This window comes from Corvus cornix, chromosome 5, assembly GCF_000738735.6.
Source record: "Corvus cornix cornix isolate S_Up_H32 chromosome 5, ASM73873v5, whole genome shotgun sequence".
NCBI classification, from domain to species: domain Eukaryota; kingdom Metazoa; phylum Chordata; class Aves; order Passeriformes; family Corvidae; genus Corvus; species Corvus cornix.
The window spans coordinates 54,942,062-54,969,664 of NC_046335.1; the positions used below are offsets into that span (position 1 = coordinate 54,942,062).

A 27,603-nucleotide genomic window follows, 5' to 3' on the forward strand; every position below is an offset into this window, starting at 1 on the left:
TTCCCCTCACGGCAGCGCCCGACCCGGACGTGCTCGGGAACGGGGCGGAGCGGGCCGGGCCCGCCCCCGGGGCGGTGTGAGGGCGGGGCTCCCTCGTTCCGACACACATCACGCAGGTACCCTTGGGAATACGTCCGTATACATCTCTAGAACACCCAAAAGCCGCGCTGAGTGTTTGTGTGTACGCAGTAGATTTGCCTGGGTGCTCCCTCGTCTTTGGAGCACGACTCCCTCAGGTGGCGCCTCTCCTCACGACATCTCAAAATCATCAAAAGATTTCCAAATAAACGCGTTAAAACGTGCGGATTTTCCCCATATTTGTGGGAAACCAATGTGTAAATCCAAATTAATATTATCAGACTAGCTCAGCTGGTGTAATACTGTTGATGCGTATTTATAATTTTTCAGCCAGAGCTGGGCCAGCTCTTTTCCAGTTAGGTGAGTGTTTTTAATGACAAATACTGAATCTGGTAACATTGGAGCCTTGGCTGTGTGAGGGATTCAGCCGCACGGAGATGCAAAGTAAAGAAGGAATTACACAATTGGGCTCCTAAATTGTGTTTTTCCAATTATGATGGCAGACACATTGCATATTTGGATCAGACACAGCAAGCACAGTAACCTATGACCCATCTAGGTCATTTTTGCAGTTGTACCAAGGGAAAAAAAAGGACTAAAAGATCTGTCACATTTCTACTGAGATGATTAAAAAAACAAACAAAAAACGGTGACATTATTTACAGAGCCTAATAAATCCTAAAGCAAACATGATTTTGTCCTATAGCCATCACCCACAGAATACACAATTTTGAATTAATTGATAGTCACAACTATAAGGCATTAAATTAATTTTATTTTAAATATAACTATGAATTACTATAACACTATTATAGTGTTATAATGACATGGGAGGTTGGTGTCATTATAGTGGTAATGACTAGATGACTTGGAGTGTTGCCTGTTTTGTGAAGCCAGAGTAAGTAGCATTTTTAATTATTTAACATTTTGAATGTGAACTTCAGATTTTTATTTATGCAGTAATTATTCTGAACTGAGTTACCTGCTCCAGTGCATTGGAACAAATATTTCTCCTATTCTTTGAGTAGAGTTGTTCCATATATACCTTTTGTAGAGAAACATGGAATGAAAGCACAGTGATGTTGAAATTTATAGGAGGGAGAATGCATTTTTTGCATTAAAAACATGCCAGAACCAACGTTATGCAAAGCCAGGTGCTAATTAATAGAGTTCCTAATTGGAAGTCCTAATTTTCTGATTTATAGGCTGATTTTTCAGAAATAAGCCACTTTTTAGATATTTTCGTTAATGCCAAAGCTATTTGGACTGAAAAGGCAGCCTATTCCTGAGGTATTTGTTCACCAGTGTCTGTAGAAAACTAGATTTCCTCATGGACAGAAAACTAGTTTTAATGAAAGATTTTATAGGGCCAGACCTAAGGAATATTAAGACAAAGTTAAAGAGGGAAAACAATTCTTTCTTCCTGGTACAAACCTGCTACACACATTTTAAATAGTTTAAAATTTTATTACTATACTATTGGCTTTTATATTGTTTAAAGCAGGAAGACTCCTTTTTTTTCCCATATACACTCATAACAATGAGTCACTATTGGCTATATAGAATCTCTTTAGTATGTAAATTATTGTTCTAGTGAAAAGAGATTTTTTTTCACTTTATGAGCGCTTAGGGACATTTCAAGAAAAGAGGCTTGTTTTATCCTGCTGTCCTTTCTTTTTATTTCATTGGCTTTTATTACTGTGTAAATTTAAATTACTACTTTTAAACTTGGATTGTTAAGAAGATCTTGTTAAACAAGAAATACTTACGTGAATAAAGATACAGCAAATTGAGCTTTCACTTATCATATATGTTATATACAGTAAAAAACAATCTCTGAAAACTTCATTACCACACAGAATAATAAGCCTTTTCCAGGAATGAAAATTGAGCTTAGCAAAGCTACTTTAATAACATAATAAAAAAAAGACTTCTACCTACCTGACCACTACTCTTTCCAAGCAAATTACCATTTATGCTTCAGGTGCATGTCCTTAAATAAACAAGCCCCAGCTGGAAACAGCTGAGTGGTCAGAGCAGGATATTTTAGTAGCAAAATATCTTTACATTTGATTTTTAGGAGAAAAACTTTGGCTGTAGGCGGGGTAGTGGTAGAATGCACTGGAGGGGGGAGGCTGGCCAGCACCATCAGAACTTATTGATGTACTCTAGGCCCTAGCACAACATGTGTATATTGAAAAGGTAGTAAGCAGGTTTAGTAAAGTGCTGGGCTGATTAGTTAAAAAAGTGCTAAAAATGGGTTTAATGAGTATAAATTTTCCTATTAGGTGGTTTAATATTGTGCTGGTTCCAGAGGCTACTGTGTTAGCTGTGTATATCAAACTTGTTATTTTAAGGAGTTAGGATGTTCTGTCTTGCTGGTAAGGAATGCTGAAGTAGGCCCTATTAAATGGATTTTGAGCAATGCTGTGGGTTTTCTTTTCCTACGAAACAATATGAAGTGTAACAAACCAGAGCTGTAAGAATGGATGATTCCTCTAATTTATGTTAATGTTTCACTGGAAGGTGTTGTGTTTTGGCAGACCAAGAAATATTTTGTATAGCTACTAAAAGCTGAAGCATTTTATGCTGGATAAAAGGATTAGTAACTTTTGGTACTACTTTTTGTTCGTGTTTCTTCAAATGATTGTGCTTCCCTTATTTATTTGATAAACATAATTATGTTCTCCTGAGTTAGATGGTCACCTAAACCTAAAAAGTTAGATGGCCATCTACCACCTCTGTAGTGCATTTAGTAGGTATAAAAGTGTGGTTTAAAAAAATTAATCAGAGAAACAGTCCAGTCATGGGTTTGCTTTGCTGCATAGAGGTTCTCTTAGAAAACCCTAGAGAGGCAGCCGTAAGGCGCAGGAGACTTTTGTTCTGTCCCCTGTGGGGCTAGAGGGAAATTAATAGTGCCATAAAAAGTTAGCAGTACCAGTGCAATTCTATGGAGTTAATTTTTTTGATGCTTAAATCCTCCTCAGCTTTCTAAATATAAATTTGTCCGTGCAAGTACAGTATCATTATTGCCACCTTCTGGCAAGCACAAGGATGATTCCTATTCACAGTCACTATCCAGCGTACTGTTTACAGAGGATTTGGACTCACACTCTGGAGTTCAGTATTTTCTCTGGTTATAGCTTTGCATTTTCCTATTGAGTAATCTTTTTATCTGTGGCTTAGTGTTTTCCAACATGTCAAACGTGTTACTTGTCCCATGAAGATGTGATTGATAAACACTGAGTTGTTCAATCATAGATTTTTTTTTGATGATAAGCATCACATATACAAAGAGTTACTGGGCAAAGGCCGATTTTTCTCCCCCTTGCCCTTCTCTTCCTGGTGAAGGCTGTTTTTAGGGATTATGCATCAGCATTACAGGTTTAAAATGCATGTCAGCAATTAGTAGGACAAGTGAGGATTACACAAAAGGCTGTAGAGGTATCAGATGACATGGCAGTGCTGAAATGTAAAGAACAAAGGTCTCACTGATTTTTAGTATAGAATGTTTGCTCAGAAAAATTAGTGTCTTTAAGACTTTAAACAGAGTTACACCTAGAGAGAGATATTAATTTTTTATTAATTTACTTATGATGACTTCAGGATTTTTGCCATTCTGTATCCTCTCTCTTTTAGAAATACTTAGTTTACCAAAGCTCACACTTGACAGAGGAAAACTGAAACAGAACAAAAGTTTGGGGTGGAGACTACACTGATTATTCCATGCCAAAGCTTTCTTCCAAGAGGACTTTTGAGTTCTGATACCACATTCTTTGAAATGAACAGTACATTTCTAACACATTCAATCATATTAATGCTTCAATGGAAATACTAGTAGCTAACCCAAGAACATTGAGATCTCGTGTCTTCATCATCCTCTAGTCTTTTTGATAAAATTAGCATACCGGAAATGTTTGAGGGTTTTTTGACAGGTACTTGGCCATAAAATGTTGGCATTTGATAATGACTGTTGTTTTTCATAAAATGCTTAGAATAAAATACTTTCCCTATTCAATATAATGTTACTTGTGTACTGAAAATGGAAAGAAGAGACTACAGAATAAATGTAGAAATCAGTGTCTTCTGATAGTGTAATGGTACTTTTGAAAATGTTAGAAAGTAGGGGAGGAACTTCATCTTATTTAAAATAGATCTTCTTTGTGTTATATCCCTATTAAAACAATTCTTTGCATTCTGAAATCTGTGCATGCTCTCTAAAACCCAAGTTTTTAACAGAAAGCTTAAGGAAGGGAAAATACATTATAGAAGCAAGGACTTGAGTGCAGAAGTCAGTTCCAAAAATAACAGAGAACACTTGTGCTGAAATTCTCAGGAAGGATGAAGCCTGAGAACCAGCCTGAAGATGAAGAAAGCTTTTGGGAATATGTCAACAAATCTTTCTCTGTTTCCTGGAGGTGACTGGTTGTTCTAACATCCTTTTCATTAATGTGATTTATAATATAAACTATATACTGACTTCCAGACATAGGAATTAAATAGAAAAAAACCCTGATTTTCATGTATTTAACATCCAAAATACTTTCTCTGATAATTTAGTTTTTTTTCTATGTCTCCTTTATTTTTTTTCTCTTACAGAACTTTTTCTACTTTCATTTAAGCACTGAAAGTGACAATGTTTAAACAGATCAACATCCTTACTTTTTGTGGGCAGAGCTCTATCCTGCCAGATGAGATCAGGATGATCTGTTCAATAGCCTATGAATGCAAATATCCACTGATCTAGTTAAAAACCAGTAAAGTTGATATGAATCTGTTTTGCATCAATCAGAAATCTGCTGGAAATATAAAGCCTATTTCTAACATTCCTGAAAACCTGGAGAGCAAAAACCCAAGTCTGCGTGAGCACAAGGATGAATGTCCTGGATGTTGCATAACCTGGGTAGGATTTATATTTTAATTCATTAATGCTTTGGATGTCCTGCCTGTGTAGATGATCTGAATAGGTAAAGTTTAAGGTATAAACAGGAGACCCCACCTGTCTTTAATAGTTTTTTGAGTAAACTCTTAAAATTATTAAAAACTTATTCCCCAACCTTTTAAGATTTTTTTTTAATTGATCAGTATATTTTGTATACCTTTAAAATAATAAACTGTAAGTAATCTAACTCTTCTATCTATTTACCTACTCATTAACTGAGAATTCATGGGTGTTTTCCTTTACCTTATTGGAAGCCCTGCTGGAATACATAGCTATAGCTTAACTAATATTTACTCATAACCACAGCATTAATTATCAGAGATGCTGGGACTTTATTAAGGTTTACTTTATGTTCTCATCAGTGTGTTTACTTTTAATTTTGCTCGTCCCCAATGTTTCATTAACATCTCTTACTTTTCAGATAGAAGTCATTAATTTTTCTTGGGCACACTAATAACTTCTGATCCAGGGAAAAGACAATAAATCTTTATATGGGAGAGAAAAATAATAATTATAATTTCTTTCCCACTCAAGATGGAAACTAATATTCTACTGGATCTAATTACAAGTTGTAAAGTAGGAATATTATATATAATTTATTTCATCCTGGGAAGAAAATGTGCACTGTTAAAACTTGGCCTTTATGCCAATGATTCTATGTCATGTCTTAACATGCATCTTGCTAATAATGCAAAACTATTTTTTATCATCTTACATTGTGGATGAAAAACATTAATCAGATTACTTTAAAACTCCAATGTAATAGCACACTGTGTATCTAGCTATTAATTTAAGAAATGTCTGTTTTGTGTTTCTGCCTAGCACCTGATGTGTTTATATCCACATTTTGCTTGGGAGGCCAGGGACATTTTGTTCAGTGATTTGAGAAGTGATGTGGATGGATGCCATGCTTGAAGCCTGTTTTCATATCTCCTATCAACACGTGAGTTTGCAATTAACTTGATCCGTGCAAGTAGAGCCATTGATTCTGGACTAAGCAGAAGCCTGGCAATCTTCTTGAATTAAGGCCTCACATTGGAAGAGAACCAGTAAATGTTATCAGCCAGAAGCAAAAGTTATTTTAAGATGCAAGGAGGTACTCTAAAGAATGTTTCACTAGATCATTTGGAACCTATTTCCACATGTTGCTCGGAGTAGATGTTCTTGCTCAACTTCTAAAGCCATGTAGCAGGGGAAGAGGTACTCTGAGGAATGGTTCACTAGATCATTTGGAGCCTATTTCCAGGTATTGCTCTGCATAGATATTCTTGCTCAACGTCTACAGCCATGTGGCAAGGGGATAATGGTGGTGTGTGAGCAGCAAGAAGTATTCATTTAAAAGTAACTTAACTGAGTACCTGTAAAATGCAACTTCCCAGGAGCAGGTAACCACACTTAGAGAAAAAAAAAGTACAGCTGTAGGTTTTCAGGGATTCCTTTCCCCTTCTCACAGCATCTTCTAAAACTGGTATTCCCTGATAAGTCATGGTGGTTATACTGGGAGATGTTGGCTTTAGTATTCTTGATCCATGTGGTTAATGGAATCTAAGCACAGCAGTAGCAAGCTGCTACACTAGAAATGCTGTCTTGTGAACTGCCTGGAAATTCTGGGATTTGCGCTTAATAGAACAATATCTACCATCTCCAAATTGAGTAAGATGGAATAATGTAAGGAATGAAATCATTGTCTCTCATGCATGTGTGCCTGGAGTTCTGAGCTGATTTCACTTGCCAAAGCAGTCAGGTACTGTTAGTGCCTTGTAGCCCTTGCTGCTGGAATTGCCATCCATGCTTCAGGATGTTTATAAATAAAACCATTCCTAGCTGCAAGCTCAGCCTGCGAAGTAAAGTCAAGTTGTGTTTTTTCTGGCTTGCACATTAGCACTAAGAGAGCTACTGCTGGAACTCAGTCAAGAATTCTGTTGGTTCAGAAGCCAGTAAAGAAACTCTCAAGACTATGTTGCCTCTGCAAGTATGAGTAAAAGTTTATTTATACCAGTCAAGTGACTATACATGCATACAGATCAGACCATTCAAATGAAGGGAGGTACAGCTTTCACAAGTGACTCCTTGTTATCTCACTGGGCTCTCCTTTGCACCTTAGCAGATTATTTTGTAATTTCAGGGTGCATGTATGGTAATTCATAATGTGCTGGAAACACAAAACTTCTAAGAGAAACACCTTTAACTAGTTTAGGCATAATTCCTTTGTCTTAATCAAATATAATGCAATTCAAACAACAAACCAGATTCATCCATTTTTACTCAGATGTTCTTCTAACATTGAGTCATTTTTTAACAGTGCCAAGGGTCATTGTGTTTTCTAATATAATCTTAAAGAAACAGGTCTCTTTCTTAATTTATCTGTGTATTTTGTGCAGTAGCTGTACCTAAGGAATACAATACTGATAATTATCTGTTTGAAACTGTAGTGATGGAAACCTTTCAACCCTTGTGGTCATCAGTTTCATTGCTTAACTTTGCTGTTGGATTTTTTCAGAAAGTTTAGCCTGAATTTCCCTTGCTGTTCTGTCCCATTCATCAGTACACAGAAAAAGATGGGGGTTTACCTTTCTTTAGTGTAATTTTTATTTTCCATGGGCATGTAAACAGACCATTTCTTTGCAAGCAGATGTTTATGAAAGGTATTTAAACACTATGAAGGATACATGAAATCCTTGAGTTCATGTACGTGTGAACGGCAGTGTCATTTCTGCAAATATTTTTCCTAGTATCTTACCTCTATTATGAAAATACTTGTATAACTTGCCCTCAGAAAAGTTCAATCATGGTGATTGCTAATAGGCTATTATTCCTGATTAACTAGGGAATACAGTCAGTTTAGCAGGAACTCTTGCTGGCCATTGAGGCTGTAGGAATACAAAAGAAAAAATAGCTGGTTTTAGCAATGATGTCTAAAATAAGAGAAAACACTTCTGCAGAGCACTTCAAAGCTTGGAAATTAGTCTAAAAATTGGAAAAAGGAATAATTTTGCCTAGAAATTAAATTTAAGTAGACTGAAAATTTTGAAGGGAGAACATCGACTCTCTTTTGCAAACCTTTATAGCAGTTTTAATAAAATTTAATTCTCACACAACTGAGAGACTTCTAAAATAGCCAGTCATAATCCTGACAAGTGTTTGGACAAGCTGCCTTTCTGTTGTGTATTGTAATGTTTGTTTTGTATATACATCCCTTTTAACTGTGTCTTAAAAACCGTTCCGATGTTGCCTTCCTAAGTACACTCTGCCAAGGCTGATGACAATAAATTACACCAAAATCCTCTCCTTACTAGGGATTATAATAATTTTTTTTTCTATCACTTGCACAGTTTTGTATATGTAAAACTACAGCTCAGGCGGCTGAAGATGAATGGTTGCTAATTCTGATATTCCAGGTTTGAGAGGTTGCTCTATCATATCCTTTTAAATCTCCTCCTTCAAGTTACCTGCATACACCTTCTATTTTTGTAGCAGGGAAGGCTGATAATTCTTTTTGGAGGTTTTTATGTGTTCTGGGTAGGATTTTTCTGTATCTCTGAAGGCTGCTGTGAAGTATCCTGGATTTTAATGGCAGAGGGAGAAGAGAGCTGCTTTGACCTTAAATATCCTGACAGTTTCCAAACTGACCTGGTAAAGGTGTTGATCACTTACATTCTCTGCCCTGTGCTGACTGAATATGAAACAAGAACATTCTGCAATTTTCCTTCCTTCATTTGCAGGAAAAGTGTTAACACATTCCCATAACATACCCTCACTTTTTCCATACAAATAGCCAAGCAGGAAAACATCAGCAGGGGGCACTATTGAGTTATAAATAGAATAATAATACATTGACTTAAAAAAAAAAAAAAAAAGAGGTGTTGCCATGTGTTTTCAGTTTCCATTCATCGAATCACAGCATAGTTTACAATGAAAAGGGCTCTGGGGGTCATTGGGCCAATCCCTGCCTCAGCGAGCCAAATTCAAAGTTAGATACAATTAATATGGCCATGGTAATGTGTCTATGTTGTTGGATCGTCTGTAACAAACTGCAATCAGATTCAGTTTTTCTCCAAACCACTTTTATAGCCGTTTGTGAGGCTGGATGCAGAGCATGCCCAGAGCTGAAGCATAGTTATTTTGTATGAGTAAGACTAGAAAAAAATTGTGTAACCATTTCTGTTTCCAAAGTCAATAAATAGTTTTTTTAAAATGATTGCTCCTCAGCTTTAATAATGATAGGCAAGCATAACAAAATACCTTAGTTCTATGAGTATCTTGTTTGTTACTTTTGTAAGGCAAGATTTACCAGCATGGCAATATCAATGTAGATGCTGTTGAAGCAGCATATGGTTGATTGATGAGGTTTTTTTTAAATTATGGTTTCTGTAGTATTTCTTACTCATCAGTATGATTTTATTTCTTTCCAACTACTTTACTGGAGAGCTGAGGTAGATAGCAGCAGGAAGAATTTACAAAAGTGAATACTGCTCTCATGTTTTAAACCTTTTTTTCAAAAGGTGTTGTATTGAATGTGTGGATAGATTTATAGAAAGCAGAGGCTTCTCCAAATCAGTGAGTTTTATTAAGGAATTTTTTTCTTGTTTTAATATAAACACGGTCCTAGCCTGTCATCATGACTTGAATTAATTCCAGTTCCTTTCTTCAGTCTAGTTGCTTATACTAGCTAAAATTTTATTGGCTAAAATGGTAAACTGTTGAATTTTGTAGGATACAGCATTTTCCTTTAGCTTATCCAATTCTGCAGTGCTTTTCAAGAGTGTTTTTGTGACGAAATTGTAGACTTCCAAGCTGAGGAACAAATGTCTGTTATAAAATACTAAACACAGTGCTACTTTAGGGAGTTCACTGACACTCATGTCACATTAAAGAACTTCTGATACTTCCTGAAACCACTGGGATGCACCAATAATTTGTATAATGGCCTTAAAGCAAATGTTTCACTACTGTCTTCAGTCTGAGAAGCAATGCTGTTACATCTCTGTCTAGTTTTCACCCTTTTCTTTGGACAAACTCTTAGTTACAATATTTATTCAGACAAAATAATGTATTTGACATATTAAATAGGACTACTAAAAAGGGTAACATCTGTTTTTTTTAATTGTCTTTTCACTCTAAGAGAAGTGAATGCTCAAGGTATTGTTAGAGTAAACAAATGTGTGCCTATCCCTATGGATTTCAAACTAGAACAGCTCCTAAAGATATTGTTAGCCTCTTAAAAGCACTTTCCCTTCTCAATTAAATCAACTGTATTTGAATGCTGGTTAGCTAAAATTTTAGCCTCTCTCAGATGCTGAGCTGCCCCTTTAACACAAGCAGTGGGGTTAGTGAAATGTCAGTTTAGATTCCTGGCAGCTCTCCAAACAAATTAGTTTTAACAGGCAAATGGCCTCATGAGCCACAGGCAGTTATGAGTGTTGCTGTGTGCTATCCTTGCAGGATTCAATACCAGCTGGTGTGGAATTCCCTGGAGGTTAGAGAGGGCTGCAGGGGTGAGGTGGAACTGCTCTGTTATCAGCACCCAGCAGAACCAGGGTATGGTGAGTGTTTTGATTGTGGTCAGAACTTGGGCAGTAATTATGTGCTCTCCAGTGCCTCCGGTTCCTGGAGCAGCACCAGCCGGATCTTTCTGTCACTGTTAAAGTGTCTCCTTGGTGTAACAGTTGGAGGCAGCTCCAAACGAGCAGGCAGGATATGTTGATCACTGAAAATTAGTTTTTATCTTTGATGAATGGGAATGTTTGCCATGTAGGAAGAATATAAATTCAGAAAATATACTCCCAACTAGAATGGTATTTAAAAAAACCCAACAAAACAATACTTTTAAAAATTCTGCAATATTCCTAGTTTCAAAATGCTGAAGATCTCTTTATTTTTCATTTAGGTGGTGTCAGCAAAGCTTTTATTTTTTTCTGTTTTATTTCAAGACTAAAGATTGCTATTAAACACAGCTGAGTAATACAAGCTGTCAAACAGAGGTAGGCATGACCATCTGTGAAGGTAATGTGATGGCTGAGTGTGGTGGAAGATGGTGGCATGGAGGTAAGAAAGTGCTTGTGTAGTGAGTTTTGAATGATGTGGAAGATTTGGGGCACACTTTAAATCAGTTTAGGACAACTGCTAATGACAACACTGTCTTTTCTGAATGCTGGCGCAGACTGTAGAATGGGCTTTAAACAACAAAAATTCACAGCTGGGCAGTCACAGCAGTGCCAATGTGGGAAGGGCTCCCACTGTAAACCTGTATATCTCCTGCAGAAAATGTAGCTCAAAAGGGGTACAGGGGAGAATGATGAGGGACTGACCAAACCTTAAAAATGTGGAAGTTATGAATGGCCTTTGTTTAAAGGGTTGCTCTCTCCTCCCTCCTCACTGTAACCCTCCCGGGGTACAGTGGTGACGACTACTGTAAACAACAGCACATTTGGCACTCTTGCTGGCAGTGCTGCTTGCAGTGAGTGTTTGGGGTGTTCTTGGTGAAAAGGAATTCAAAGTCACTCATTGGATCCTCCAGTCACTAGAAGGTGAGATACATGAAATTATGTGGGACTCAGCTGAGTTACACATGGCAGACTGCAAAAGGCACAGATTCCTAGTGCTTTCAAGAGAAAGGTACTACACTTACAAAGCAGTAAGTAGTGATTTTAGTCAGGACTATGTGATGTCAATGTTACCCTGACTGATTAAAATCAAGCACATAGCACTACAGATCCTTCATGTAACATCCTGTGTTTTGGTGTTTCTCTTCCTCCCCTCACCACAAACCCTAGCACATTGCCCTCAAATCGCTGCCAAGCAATTTTGGACTTGCATAATGAGATTCTATTGTGTATAGTCTTAAAAAAAAAAAGGTAGAAATTGCACATCATTGTCTAGTTTTATAAGACAAGTTTTACTTTACCTTTGTAGCAAATTAGAGTGGAGTTTTGTGATTTTCTTCTGTTACCATAATATTGTAAAGTTGTAATTCTTTGCTGACTTTTACCATCAGGATGACCAATTACTCTCTTGCTTTGTTTATATCCTGTTGCTATTCTAATGGGATGAGTGAAGAGAAGAGGATATTGTTTATTTTTACTTTCCTCTGTAGGGCTTTGGTTTGTGACACTTCTGTGTGAAATTATCCATATGTTTCCTTAAGAATTTTCAAGGAAGTCTTAAGTTTGCTATTACACAAAAAAAGGATGACATCCAAGGTGCTGCTCTTGTTTAGGCAACCTGAATTTAGTTCCAAAAAATCTGTTTAAAATAAAATCAGTGGGATTTATGTCAAGGTTGTATAAATGCTTTGTACGTTGTGGAACAAGTTAGAATGAATTTAAAATTCTTCATTTCCCCAAATTTATTCTGAAACTCTAAAGAAAAAAGAAAGGGTGATGGAAGGGAATTTCTTATAAACACTTGTAGGGGCACTTTTAAACAGTGTTTCTTGAATTCTTGGAATTGAAAACAATTGTGTGTAGTGTATCTTCCCAAATCCATGCAGCTAATCATCTATAATGAATTTTATAAAAGCAAACAGATATGGTCAGTATCATAAGAGGAGCTTTACAAGGATGCTCTACCTCTGATCTGGAAACAAAATTGGTAGGAACTTCCCATTTCTTTTCAAAAGACTGGCAATGGTTATAGTGGATTATCTATGGGTTCTCTTACTAGGGATATGTGGACAGAGCAGCTGTATAATGGAAGGAAGCAAGCCTTTTGCCGTTAATTCATTCATTTATTCATTCATTCATTCATTCAACTATTTTTAAGAAATAATAAATTGCTTTTATGGCTATATTTTCAAAAGGAAGGCCAATGGCATCTTGGCCTGTATCAGCAGTAGTGTGGCCAGCAGGACCATGGTAGTGATTGTCCCCCTGTACTTGACCCTGGTGAGGCCATAACTCAAGCGCCGTGTTTGGTTCTGGGCCACTCACCCTAAGAAAGACATTGAGGGGCTGGAGCGAGTCCAGAGAAGGGAAACGGAGCTGGGAAAGTGTCTGGAGATTCCCATGAGGAGAGGCTGGGGGTGTTTATCCTGGAGAAAAGGAAGCTTAGAGGGACCTTATCACTCTTTACAATGACCTGAAAGGCCAGGTGGGGGTCAGTCTCTTCTCCCAGACAGCCAGTGACAGGACAAGAGGAAATGGCCTCAAACTGCACCAGGGAAGGTTCAGGCTGGACATCAGGAGGAATTTCTTCACAGAAGGGGTTGTTAAGCAGTGGGATGGGCTTCTCAGAGAGGTGGTGGAGTCACCATCCCTGGAGGTGTTCAAGAAAAGAGTGGGTGTGGCAGTTAGTGCTCTGGTCTAGTTGACACAGTGGTGAGCAGTAAAAGGTTGTACCTGATGATCTTGGGGGTCTTTTCTGATGTTAATGGGTCTATGATTCTGTGCTCCATACAGTGTGTATGTAAAACGTTATATGTAATGGAAAGGGTTAATATTTTGGAGGCAAGATTAGGAATACAAGATGCTTTACAGTCTGAATGAGAAAAGGGCTTACATGGGATTTAAATGCTGTTGACTGTATGGCAACTTACTGCAGCCCCTAAAATTTAAATGCACACATGAACTAAGCTGGATGCTCAATAAGCAGCAATGTCAATGTTGTCTTGCTGTGACTACAAAAATACTAAGATTTTTATTACCATATTCACAAGCTTTTGTCAACTTTGTAGAATTCTTGCATACGATGTTATATGCAGTGCTGCAAGGAAACAGTGTATTCATTTGTAAAATACAAACCTACTACTGAGCAGAGGAGGGGGAGAAAACCACCAGGAAATGGATGAAATTCTGTGCTGTTTGTTTAGATGTTGCACCTTCTTGTTATGCTTATGAATCGCTAAGCAGTTTGTTAAATCCATTTACAAATGCAAGACTTTTTACTTGAGGGTGGCTTTGAGCCAAGGCCTGTGCTGGAGGGTAGGAAGTGACAAGCAGCTGCTTTTTCTGGCGAGAGCTGGAGCCAGCAGCATGGAATAGAGAGTGTGGTGGCATCTCTTGGAGTGTGTGTCTGGACCATGTTTATCCCCTCATTAGGTCAGGTCTGAGGAATGAGGCTGACTGTGGTTGAAGAAATGCAGCTTCTTAAAATGAGTTTGTGTCCCAGATCCAGAAGGTTTGGAAGGGACAAGAAGTCAGTAACAGGGTGGGAGGGAAGAAAGGGACAAGAAGTCAGTAACAGGGTGAGTCTGGTTTCCTGTGGGCAGGCAAAACACAGGAAATCCTACCTTGTATATGTGAGTGATGGAGGTGGTGAGGAAAGCCTCCCAAAAAATGAAAGCTCCAGGCAGGTGATGGAGCCAGTTTTGTTGTTGATCCAAAATTGACTCCCTTTGCCTTGTTTTATAGTGGTCAGATGTGTTTGGGAAGCTGAAGTCTTCAGTTTTAGAATCTTAGGCCTAGAAATTGACCTCTGTTCTTAAATGGGGTCTGCCATACTCATTTTGTTCTTGTAAACTTCATGTTTGCATGAAAATAATAGAAAGCAAATGTTATACATATATATATATATATATATATATGCTTGTCTCAGACTGTCTTGCCCCATGTTACATCTTAAAAATCAGTGGAAGTATGTTTGGGAGCTGTCTGGCTTTGGTTTTTGGGTTTTGCACGTTTTTTTTTCCTTGGCTTTTTATTGACTGTGCAGAAAGAGCCGGTAGGTTTGCTTTTGAACTGTTATGGTCCAGAGAATTATGTACTGTTGTAGATCACAGTGCAAAGCATTTTCAAGGTGTTTACATATAAATAAAATTGTTTTCAAACATATTGAGGTGTGACTTGCAAGATCAAAAACTTCTGACAGCACACAGTGAAAAATCGTAATGCTTCCATGAAAGCTTAAGGCCAGGCCAACTTATTCAAACTTTACAAAAAGAAGCTTACAGCAATTTTGTCTTAGTAGACTGAAATGTATGAAAAAAGAAGGCATTCAGAGAGCAAGAGAAGTGCTGGCCTACCTGAGGGCTGTGTCCCTCTAACTTACCATTTAGTGTAATAAAATATCTCCTGTATAGGAAATGGAGTACAAGTCCAAAATACCAGCAGGTCTAGTAAAGATGACTGTGTTCTCTGTAGGGAAAGACATCTAGAATTCTCATTAATCATAGAATCATAGAATGGTTTGAGTTGAAAGGGACCTTAAAGATCATGTAATTCCAATCCTCAAGGATATTTGTCAGACAAGGATTTTAAGATGATGAGAGCACCTGGCAGCACAGACAGAGCAATGTGTGCAGGCAGTTGCTGTGGGTGAAGCAACAGATGCTCAGAGAAGAAGCTATTTGTGACAATAGCAACTTACAATATAATTGATACATGCAGAGAAGTAGAATTACAGCTGAGAAGTTCTGAAGATTGTTGTTTTCCAAATACCACAAGGCACATGAAAGACATCAGCTTATCCATTTAGAAGCTTCTGTGACCTTTTGTGTACATTATATGATTTGGCCACTGGAATACTCAAATAAAAGGGAGTAACTTCTAAAATCATAATTGACAAACAAGCCTGGTCCTCTGGTCCTCTGGTCCTCTGACTGCTGTTGATTCTCATTTTCCTTTTGCTGGGTGTTCAGCAGTTGTTTAATTCTCACAATTCAACAAACAAACAAAACTGAAACAAACAAACCCCACCAACACACAGAGAAAAATCACAGAAAATTTTGAAAAATTGCAATAAGATTAAATTCCAATTTTTTTCTTTTTTTTTTTTTTTTTGGTAAAGACAATTTTTAAAGCTTCTGTGTGGAATTCACTGGTTTAGAGTTGAAACTAAGTTTTAGTGAACTAAGCATTTGTAAATGGAGCCTATCATAATGGGATAAGTAAACACATCCTAATTTCATACTTAGCTCTTTCCCTGCCACTGCTGCCTCCTGTCCTCCCACCCCATGCAGACTTCCTGACACTGCCACTTAGCAGGGTACTAATGAATGAGCCAAAAGACCTTTGTCTTGGCACTCTTCCGTTGGCTGCATTTGGGTTTCAGTGATGAAACCCAGAGAGGAAACAAAACCCAAGAGCTCAACAGTCTGGCAAGAGTGCTGCAAAGCATCAGATGTATAAGGAATCCTATTACACTCAAGTTTTCCTGAGACAGTTCTTTCCAGACAAGTTGGGAGGGGTGGAGTGGAGCATGTTGTGTGGTTGGATTTCTTGGTTTGATTTTTTTTTTCTTTTTAATCTGAATTTGAACTGCAAAATCTGTAGCATGTTTGAACTTGAGCTCTTGTAACTCAATGTAAAACAGCAGTGTAAGGATTTTTCTGTGTATCAAACCAGTAGAGAAGGACAGCAAGTAGAATTAAATAGGATTTTTGAAATCAGATACTGCTAGTTTATAACAAAGAAGGTTGATTTCTTTGTTTCTTCCTGTTTGGTTTGGGTTTTTTGTTATGGCATAAATATTTTTGTTGGTTTTGTTTTCCCAGGAAGTAATTATAGCTGTGTTTTCTTGCTGTTTAACAGGATAATATTTCTCCTGGTCGTAGCTAGCATGGATGACTTTTTTATGGCAATACAATCATGTTACAGCAAGTGTAACGAAAATCCATAGTGATGACAATGGTATTTGAGACAGTTTATTTGTAGCTGATAAAACACACTTTTACACTTATATTTTAGTTGTCCTTGCACAGGTATCTATTCACACAATAGAACACAAATGTGCTTCTGTTTTTCTAAAGGAAGCAGTTTGATAGATAAAAACCATCTCAAGCAGCAAAGGGAGAAACTTAATGAACTGTTTAACTGCACTATTTTTTATGAGGAGAAAATGAGTCATAACTAAGGCAAGGGGAGAAAGAAATGCTGCACACAATAGCTGATAATAATTACAAAAAGTACAATGCTGATCTGGGGATCTGGCTGTTGAGAAAAATACATTTAATAGCAACGTTCCTTGCTAAATTCATCAGAATGAGTGTCAAAATATTTAATTGGGAATGCAGGCATTCCTTCTTGAAAAAATCATCCTGAAAGACCTTCTTTTCACTGTGGACTGTGCATAAGGCTGGGAACAGGACAGTCATGTTCATGTCATCAGTCCCTTGAGGCTCTGTCCAGCTCTTGCTAAAATCAATGGCAAAATTTTTGCTGGCATCACTGAAGGGGATGGGGCCTCAGATATGTGCATTTTCCCTGTGAAGGTGGATAAATAACACTTACTTTCTTTTTTCCAGTAAAGTCTGAGCAGCCTTACGTACATCCAAAAATGTCAGTTGTGAAATTTCTAAGTACCATCATTTTTTCTTCCTTTCTTTCTCTTCTGCTTCACCTGCAAGAGACCTACATCCAGTCAGGATCCATGTGTCTCTGTCTGTTCCTGCTGTAAATTTACACTGATTTCATTTAAATCTAGGATTACCCCCATAACATGTTGGCACATACAAAATTTGAACTTTCCTCCATATAAATTTATTACTTTCTCCTTAATTTTATAGAAGTTGTATGTTAGTGTTTAGTAGTGAAAACTGGTTATTTTAACTTTCAAAGGGCAATGTCAAAAGGGAAAAAATTATTAAGATATACTTGCTCTTTCCTGTTCTGGCACATGAGGTGATCATAACAATGCTTTTGATGGAAAAGTACTGTTAGGACAGATATACACAAATGATAAATTACATGGTCTGAATTTTGATGGAGATGGCTTTTTGTTCTCCTCAGCTTTGCTTATATTTAACGTAAAGGGAAGCAATGTGAGCTTGTTCTGCAGTCATTTTCAGGAAAAAAATAGAACTTTGTTGTCATTGCTTTTTTTCATAAACAAATCCAAACAACTTCGATAAATAATGGAGGGAGAAGGAGGAACAGGCAGAGTGCTAACTTATGATCATACTTACCCATCTGTGTTCTGTGACAGTGCTCCTTATTTAATTAACAGCAGGGCACAAAGATCATAACATTGTTGTTCCTGACATTATAGAATTAATGCTTTTCCTGTTCTGAAGAGCTGGCAGTCTAAAAACGCTCCCTCTTGATATATTTAGTCAGTAAGAATAAGTTGAGAGAAATTGACCTAAATAATATTATTAAGCAGATAGCTTTGCCAAGTGAAGCTGGTTTAAATATTTTAAAAAATGGAGATGCATTGTCAAAGGGACACAGATATTTGCTTCAGTCTCCAGAAAACTCTTTATGCATGACTTGGTGCACAAATACCAAGAGGGTAAGGACTTCAGTAGTGCTGGATTAAGTCTAATCAACTACAATATAACAAATAGGTCATTGGAAAGACCCCTGTAAGGTAGCAAAGGTCTCATTCTAGATGTAAAATAAGCAGTTTTATGTTTCAGGGAGAAGGAAGATACTGTAATAAGACACTTTTTCATTAAAAGCTTATTGATTGTTCTATTTATGCAGCAAAAAAGATCTCAAAATACAGCCGTAATCTTGAAAAAAATCAAATTTAACAAAGGATTTGTCAGAGCAATGTAGAAGAAAAGCAGAAAATCCCATTATTACTGAGATTGTGATGAATTAGAATAATTTTTCTGCCATCTTTTCAGGCCATGTGAACTTTAGTTTTCAAAATAAATCCAAATCCAAACTGAAGTGTCATATCTATTTCATACCAGGTAAAAACATTTAAGAGAAGTATTTAAAGCAGTAGAAGGAAAACTGCAGACTCAGCTCTAAAGGCTTCAAAGAGCTCAGCTGTGACTTTCTGATAGTGAAAAACTTAGGGAGGTTTCCACAATGCCTGATGAAGGTCAAAATCCTTTCCAAGCAGTGATGAAGGAGAGCAGATGTTCAGCAGGTAGAATGTAGAACCAATGTATAAGTAAGTCTTCCACACAAACATTAGCAGATAAATATATAAATATGTAGGACTTTAGGTATACTAAATAAGAATGATGCATCCAGTGAAATGGACAGAAGATGTTTCATTTTCCTTATTGAAGCCATGATATGTTAAGGAAGCAAGCAACTTTATGAATACATTTGGAAATTACTGATGTGCTGAAATGTTTTGAGCAGAGCACTCATGAAATTTAAGTAATTTGAAACTTGTATAAAGACTTCTATGTAAAACAAGTAGAGGAAAAGATTCTTTGAATAGGAATACTTCTGTCCTGTCTTAGCAGGAATAAAAGATTGCTACTTCTTAACTATATTATGACATGTGAGTCATTATGAAACCTGCTTTTGTTCAGGTGAGAAAGGCAATAATTTTACCATGGCAATGATTCCTTCAACTTTAAGCAGGCAAAAGAGTTGTCGCAGATAGTGCATTCTACTGGTAATAATTGTATCCCCCACAAACTTAAAACAAAACCTGTTTTTAAAGTAGTCAAGGGCTGTATGGTTAGGTCCTCAGAAAATTTTAGTTAGAAGGCTTTTTTTGCTTAAAGCCTCTTAAGCAGATGTTAACTGGTGCAGTTGCAAACTTGTGTTTATATGTTGTGTAGTTTATATTGGTGCCCTGAGTTTTATAAACAACTACGACTAAAAGCCACTCTTCTGGCATCACGCTGTCACCCATTGCCAAGGATAAGTTTGTTTCCAGTGCTTTGGATTTGTATTATCCCTGTTTAAAAGGAAAGAGTGAATAACTTATATAAGCCTTCAGAAATCTCTGTTCATGTCTCATGGCACTTGCTGGGCCTCTACCTGTGTTTCTCCCAGTCTTTCCCAGCCCTGTCTATCCCTGGGAATCTTCTTAAGCAATTGAAATTTTAAGTTTTGTAGGAAATGAATGGAATAATTACATGTGGCTTCATGGTTTTGGTTTTGCTTAATTCTTCCTGCATCATGGCAAAAGAGAAGCTCTGTTAATCACATCAGTGTCTTCCAAAACATCTCAGCCCAACATTTTTCTTCCCTAAGCTTTCAGCTGGATAGGATTTACACAGCTGACCTTCTCACCTTTTAAAAGAAAATCTTTACTTGGGACTCTGGCACAAGTGCTAAGTACTTAAATGAGTGCTTGTATTACTTTTGGATCATTGTCCTCTGAAGCATGAGTAAACCTGGGAAGTAAAATCAATAGAAGGCAGAAGCACATAATAGCAGAGTTTACAAAAACCAAAGCAAACACCACAATCCAGCTGATAGACAGGTCTCATATTTCTGTTCTCTGTAGGTGTATTTTCAGAAATTATGCTTGTTAAAAACACTTTCTTCATCGAGTCTTTCGGTTTCATTTGAATTAAAGGCAGTCTGCAGGTAAGTGGGACCAGCTCTTGTTTTCACACTGTAAACAAAGGACATGTTTATCAGCACTTGTGTTTTTCACTGTACATTTTTCACACTATGGAATTTTCAAAGCGTTTGCTACTGTAAAATTCGGCTCATTTTGAAAGAAGGGCTCTAGCATTAACTGATTGTCCTGGTGGAGGCATAAATGGGGTGCAAAGTAAATTTCATGTGATTTTCTCATTATTTTCCTGAGTATGTTTTCAGTAAAATCGGCTTGCAACAAGTGTAAATGATAAATGAGTGTTCTGATTTCTCTCTGCCTTGCAAGAAAAATGTAACAATATAGTACAGTTTTAATGTGTGAAGCACACTAATACAGTGCATTTTAGCAAGCACTTTAGATTTCTAGGATAACTTTTCATTGTATGCTCAGGTATCCAGTTTCCCTTTATCTTAAAATGAAGCTTCCATGTGTATGGTGTTGTTCACAGTAACTACACCCAATCTGTTCACTGGCTTTGGATCTGTGGAAAAAACCAATATATTAGCATGTAGAATGGTTTGACCATTGGAAGAGCACTATATAAGAAACAGGCAGCCTTCAGATATGCTTCAGTCAGTGCTCCTTTTGTGTATAGCAAACTTTTAGCCCCCTGGGGATAGATTTGCTAAGCATCAAACCAATTTCTCACATTTTCTGATAGAAGTCACATTTCTGAGTTTAACAGAGAGCAGACTTTGAATTGGAAAAATAGTTATCTAATTAAAAGCTGAAAATCGTGATTCAGGAAAGTGGAAAGTTAGTTATTCTGAGCAAAATAGTCAGAAAGCTGAGGAAAAGGAAATAAAGATAGATGAAACAATGAAGAATTATGTAAATCAAGAAATTGAATGCTGTTTGGGATGGCAGACAATATTAGAGAAACAATTCAGGATCAGAACTCTTAATCGTGTTTTTTTCAGCTAAATATATGAGGGATAGATGAGGAGAAAGGTATGGGTTTGAAGACATCTGGAGTTGAATGAGTTGAATTACTTAGTGCAGTGACATTGTAGCTGTCCCATCCCTTAGAAGATTTTTTATGTGTTAAACTGGCTTTTTTTCTCTTTTTTTAATGTTTAACTGCTTATTTGGAGATATTCAGTTATTAAAGGACTATATGATGTGGTATGGATGGTATAAGCCAAAAAGCCAGGTGTTGTAGAGCTTAGGCTCCTTATTTCTGGCTCTGAACCCACACAGTCTACATATAAAGTCTCTAAAATCATCTTTTGTGGTCAGAAATGTTCGGACATTGGGTAGGAAGGCTGAAGAGCACATGGCAGCAACTCTCAAGGCTCACTCAGCAGTTGTCACAGGTCAGCTGCTGGAAACGGTGAAGTATGTGCTCACCCACAGCTAAACAGATACTGAAACTGAACAGATTCTACCATGCGGGGTAAAATTGCTCTGCTTAAACCTCAAAGAGGTACCACTGATATTTCATCATTCATTGAACTATAATAAAACTCATGTATAACACCTTTTTCTGTGAACCAAGTCTTTGGGAGAAGTTTAAAATGTCCTAAGAATCAATGAATAATGTTTTCATATAAGATTATGGCAGATTGAATTTCGAGCCGATTCTCAGATGCTTTTGTCATTCAGCTGATGTAATGGCTGCTTGATTTCCTTTTTTAGTTGCTTGCTACTTCAAAGCACTTTATTGCTCTGTTCTAAAAATTCCATTAATTTATCTGCTGCTGCCTTTTATAGTCTCAAAAGAATGTCAGGCTTGCTGTGAGACATGCAAGTACTGCAGGGAGGTGATGAAGCAGTAACTGCTTTCCTAAGGACTCAGCTGCATGCTCAGTCTTTTCTCAGGATTGCTTTTGGAAGTGCTCAAGGCAGAACAACCTGTAAAACAACAGGCAGATGTGCCTCAGTTTCAAGTGTACACACAGGCCAGAGCTGATTGCTGCTGGTTGGAGCTCTCATCCAAGTGAAGTTTAGTAGAGGAATGTAGTGGTAGAAGACTGGAAACTGCTGCTTGTGGTTAGTAAATGTTTGTGTTTTCTCCTCCTTTTTTCATGAAGTAGAAAGACAATAGCCTTTGCATCTTGAATTTACTATTCAAGTCTAATTTATTGAATATACACTTGACTCTAATTACAGAAGTCAATCATCTTAGCAGTGTGGATACTGCCTGAAACCTCTGGGCACCACTCTTGAAGTGCCTTCTTTTTATCCATTGCTTTCTTCTTTATAACAATGCCACCAAAATACTCTGTATTACATCAGCTGTTTAGGAGAACCTTGATAAATTTAGCTTTCAGCAAGTTTAATATGTAATCATTGATCACAGTGACTTTAATCACTGAGTCTGACAGCTGAAAGTTTTCACTGGCCTTTGCCTGGTATTTGAAATGCTGAAGATAAGTAATCTTTCCTGGACTGGAAGTTTATGCTCCCTTATTTTTGGAATTTCAACAGCAGTTGGAAAGTTCATTAAGTAATGCTCATTATTTTTGTGCTGCAGGGGCTGCTATGTAGATTAGTTAACTGTAGTTAAAGAATTTAAATATTTTGTGCACACTCAACATAACCTTGTGTAACACACTCATATTTAGTATGACTTTAGTAACTAATTTTTTTAACATTTCAGTGCAGGCTCTATTATATGTGTTAGTAGCCTCTATGAAGATAGCTCACAGAATCACAGAATCCTTTGGGTTGGAAGGGACATTAAAGATCATCTAATCCCAACTCCCTGCTGTGGGCAGGGACATCTCCCACTAGACCATGTAACTCAGATCCCCATCTAGGCTGGCCTTGAGTATCAGGGATGGGGAGTCCACAACATCTCTGGGCAACCTGCTCCAGTGCCTCATTGCCCTTACAGTAAAACATACCTTCCTAATATCTAATCTAAACCTACCCTCATTCAGCTTAATAGAAAATTTAAAAATCTTCAAGTACTTTAAAAGCTGAATTAAAATTAGCCTTGTAAAAGTATAAAAGGAATCATTCAGCTTCCATCTATTCCTTTTTGCTAGGCCATTGTAGTCTCTTTAGATGAGACATCTCAGCCATTTCAAGCAATCCTTGTATTTACAGAGATGAAATGGTGTGAGCTGTTCTGAATCTGTAGCAAAAGCTGTTCTACTTCATGATTCATAATGAAAATATTCTTGCCCTTTCCAAATGCTAAAAGGGCATCCTCTGTGCAGAAGCTAATAGCAATGTATTTTGTTTCTGTTCACATGTTGTGTTTTGTCCACTTGGGCATCAAGAGGTGTGTGTGTGTGTGTGCTTTTCTCTTCTGCTGTAAGCATGGAAAACACTTTCAGGATCTCCTTCTCTTGTATCTTCAGTTTCAGCACAGTAACTGGGCAGTAGAAAGTGAGCTGGTAGTGTTTGAGCATGTAATCAAACAGGGGAAAATCTTTTTGCTTTCTTGGCAAGGTAAAATGAATTTTGAAAAGGAAAAGAGAATAAGTGTGTGGACAGATGTGGACAGACTGTTCCAAAGCTATGCTTTGTCTGTGATTCCGTAAGAAAAATCAGCACTGTGCATCTTTGTGTATCTGCAGGGCTCTGGTTTGTACATATCTGAAAGCCAAATTTTGTTCATATGCAAGACCTGTAGTGTTAGGCTAGTCTCTTAAGCAGGTAAAGTATAGTTAAGAGAACACAATCTGCTTCACCTTGTGCATTTAAACCTATTTTAATTTGATAGTTATGGCTATGAAGGTAAGCTTGGGAAAGGGAATGAGGAGCCAATCTTCTCGAAAGAGGGATTTAGTTTCTTTCTTTCCCCCTTACTTCCTGAAGTGTTTCCCTGGGGTATTTGACTTTGCTTAAATGGATCATTGTGGGAGGACCAGCAACCTTAGATATAAACAGTGAGAACAGAAATTTCCTCTCCGTTAATCAAGTTGCTACATTTTAGGAAGAGAAGAGGATAGTTGTAACAGGTTAGAATTGAGGGTAAATGTTGGGTGATACAGTGCAAGGAAGCATAAAGTATTTATGTAGGTTACCAGCTCTGTTGTGCCTGTCACCTTAAAGCCTGTTTCTTATCAGAAAGAACAGTATTTCTTCTAGTGTTTCTTTGCAGACAGTGAGATCATTGCATGGTATCTAAGGCTGAGAATTAAATCTTAGAGATAATGAGTTTGAATGTAGATACATTACATTTATGCATCCAAAAACCAAAATGCAAGATCCTTTTTTTTTTTTTTTTTTTTTTTTTTTTGCTTTGTACAACGGTGAGTTTGAGGTCTGATTTGACCAAGGTATTTGACCAAGATATCTAGATTGACAATTGTTCATTTGTACTTTGCTGCAGAGTAGCATCCTGCCTCATTTTCCCTGTCAGAGGAATGGTGTCACTGCTGAAATCTTCAGACATCAACATACAGTTCAGAGCAGTTGCTCACATGACCACTGAAATAAAGGGAATCCAAAAGCTCTTCATTACTGAACTCATGCCTCATGGTATGATTTAGTAGAAGTTTGGCTTCTGCAGGGGGATTAGGCTGTGCAGTTGCAGAAGAGTGGAAGCCAAGGTTTTGACTTACGGTATTAGGAATCTATTAAAATGAATGAGTGGACATGATGAGGATGGTAATGCATTAAGTGGTTTTATTGGGGCAGTGAATTTAATCCTTTTAGCCTTTATACAGAAAGTACAAAGCTTGACAGGGTTATTAGTGAAGTATTAATGAAATCCACCAAACTATGCAGATGTCTGCAAAGTATAACATACAAAACAGTAGAGTTCATTTTTGAAGTTCTCGGGAAGATAGTGCTATGAAAGAGAAGGCTAAATGGGCAATGGCAAACAAAATTAAAGGCTCTGTGGCTTAGAGACAGACAACATCTCACTTCACTACATCTAGCAGATTTTTGACCATCGCTTCCCAAATGAGTAAGTCTGGCCTATCAAGTGGGATGATAACAAGAGATGGATGCTGGATCTAGTAATTTTAATTACCTGGATTTGTTCCATTGAAATGTGGTTGCCAGGATATTGTTGCCTGAGTTATATAGAAGACATGCAGATGCTATATTCTTGCTTGTACAGAGGATGAAAACATTTTTGCAAAGTTTTCCCATTTGAACATTTCTCATGCAATTCAAAAATCCTGTTTAATAGGCGTATCTGTACTTGAAGCGTTGCATTATCTCCGCTTCATAACGTGAACACAGAAGTTACTCAGGATGTGAGGAATCCATCTTAGATGAAAGAAACAAGAAAGACTTCAGTAAGGTAAGAGATTGAATTTGAGACGGATATTTTCCTTTAATTTCTGGTTTTATACTTGTATAAATCAGTGTGTTCAGATCAACTGAGCATACTGCTCCACCAGTCTCACTTTTATAGGCTAATATCGGATTATAAAAGGACTAACTTGGAGTAGGATAATTCAGGCTGCTTATTCAGATGTCTTGCCTTGCAAGAGTATATAAAAACATGGCCCCTGCTTACCATGGGCTGGAGTGTGACATATCAGTACTAAAGCAGCACTAGCCCAGCAAAGGCAGCACAGAGCTAACTAAATTATTGTAATGCCCAGACTCGCTTCAATATCTCACTTAAAGATGGCTTAGCTCTATTTGTTGTAGAGCATTAGGACTGCACAGGTTCAGAGGAGGACTTTTTAAAAAGTCAATTAATGACTTTTGAGTTTGTAGGGAAAAGAATAAAGTGGTTCCTGCAGGATAAACATGCAGTTATCCCAGATAAAACAGCACATGGGTTCAAAAGCTAATAGGCTTTAAAAAGAACCATCTTAATTCTTCAGTTTAGTTCTCCCTTCCCTTTCTTAAAATTGCATATATAGATTATTTGAATGTAGAACATGTCTGGGTTTCTTTAATTATCTCTGAATGATCAGAAAGGGCATAAAACAAATCTTCAGGGCAGGGTTAGGGTTAGGGTTCGGGTTTGGTTAGGGTTAGGTTTAGGGTGTTAGTGTTCCGGTTAGGGTTAGAGTGGGTTAGGGTTAGGGTTTGGGTTTGGTTAGGGTTAGGGTTAGGGGGTTCGGGTTCTGGTTAGGGTTAGGGTTAGGGTTCGGGTTATGGTTAGGGTTCGGGTTAGGGTTCGGATTGGTGTAGGGTTAGGGTGTTAGGGTTAGGGTTCGGATTGGGGTTCAGGTTAGGGTTAGGGTTTGGGTTGGGGTTCAGGTTAGGGTTAGGGTTCGGGATCAGGGGTCGGGTTAGGGTTCGGTGTTATGGTTCGGGTTAGGGTTCGGGTTAGGGTTAGGGTTCGGGTTAGGGTTAGGGTTAGGGTTAGGGTTCGGGTTAGGGTTCGGGTTAGGGTTAGGGTTAGGGTTAGGGTTCGGGGTTCAGTGTTCGGGCTAGGGTTAGGGTTAAGGGGTATGGTTTGGGTTGGTGTTCAGGTTAGGGTTAGGGTTAGGGTTAGGGTTGGGGTTGGGGTTAGGGTTCAGGTTAGGGTTCGGGGTCATGGTTCGGGTTAGGGTTTGGGGTTATGGTTAGGGTTCGGGTTGGGGTTAGATTTCGGGTTAGGGTTAGTGTTAGGGTTAGGGTTGGGGTTGGGGTTAGGGTTAGGTTTAGGTTTAGGGTTAGGGTGTTCTGGTTAGGGTTAGTGTTAGGGTTAGGGTTCGGGGTTCGGTGTTCGGGCTTGGGTTAGGGTTAAGTTTCGGGTTTAGGGTTAGGGTTAGTGTTAGGGATAGGGCTCGGGTTCGGGTTGGGGTTAGGGTTAGGGTTAGGGTCGGTTAGGGGTTAGGGTTCTGGTTAGGGTTCGGGTTGGGTTAGGGTTAGGGTTCGGGTTCGGGTTAGGTTTAGGGTTAGGGTTATGGTGTTCTGGTTAGGGTTAGGGTGGGTTAGGGTTAGGGTTTCGGTTTGGTTAGGGTTAGGGTTAGGGTTAGGGTGTTCTGGTTAGGGTTAGTGTTAGGGTTTGGGTTAGGGTTTGGGTTCGGGTCAGGGTTCAGGTTAGGGTTAGGTTTCGGGTCCGGGTTCTGGTTAGGGTTCGGGTTGGGTTTGGGTTAGGGTTCGGGTTCGGGTTAGGGTTACGTTTAGGGTTAAGGTTAGGGTGTTTGTGTTCGGGTTTGGGTTCGGGTCAGGGTTCTGGTTAGGGTTCGGGTTAGGTTAGAGTTCGGGTTAGGGTTAGGTTTCGGGGTTCGGTGTTTGGGTTAGGGTTAGGGTTAGGTTTAAGGTTTAGGGTTAGGGTTCGGGTTGGGTTAGGGTTAGGGATGGGGTTCGGGTTCAGATTAGGGTTTGGGTTAGGGTTTGGGTTAGGGTTCCTGTTAGGGTTAGGGTTCGGGTTAGGGTTCAGGTTAGGGTTAGGGTTAGGGTTAGGGTGTTAATGTTCAGGTTAGCGTTCGGGTTAGGGTTAGGGTTGGGTTTGGTTAGGTTTACGGTTAGGTTTCGGGTTAGGGTTTGGGTTCGGGTCAGGGTTCAGGTTAGGGTTAGCGTTAAGTTTCGGGGTTAGGGTTAGG

At 38.1% G+C, this 27,603-nt stretch overlaps 1 long non-coding RNA gene across 1 annotated transcript; it reads left to right on the forward strand.

Annotated features, from left to right (window-relative positions):
- Positions 1-4,847: 4,847 nt before the first annotated feature.
- On the forward strand, positions 4,848-25,569 carry LOC109143575. Its single transcript, XR_002043832.1, has 4 exons — positions 4,848-4,981; positions 5,843-5,963; positions 10,463-10,563; positions 25,299-25,569. It is a non-coding gene; the product is annotated as an uncharacterized LOC109143575 (long non-coding RNA).
- The last annotated feature ends 2,034 nt before the right edge of the window (positions 25,570-27,603 follow it).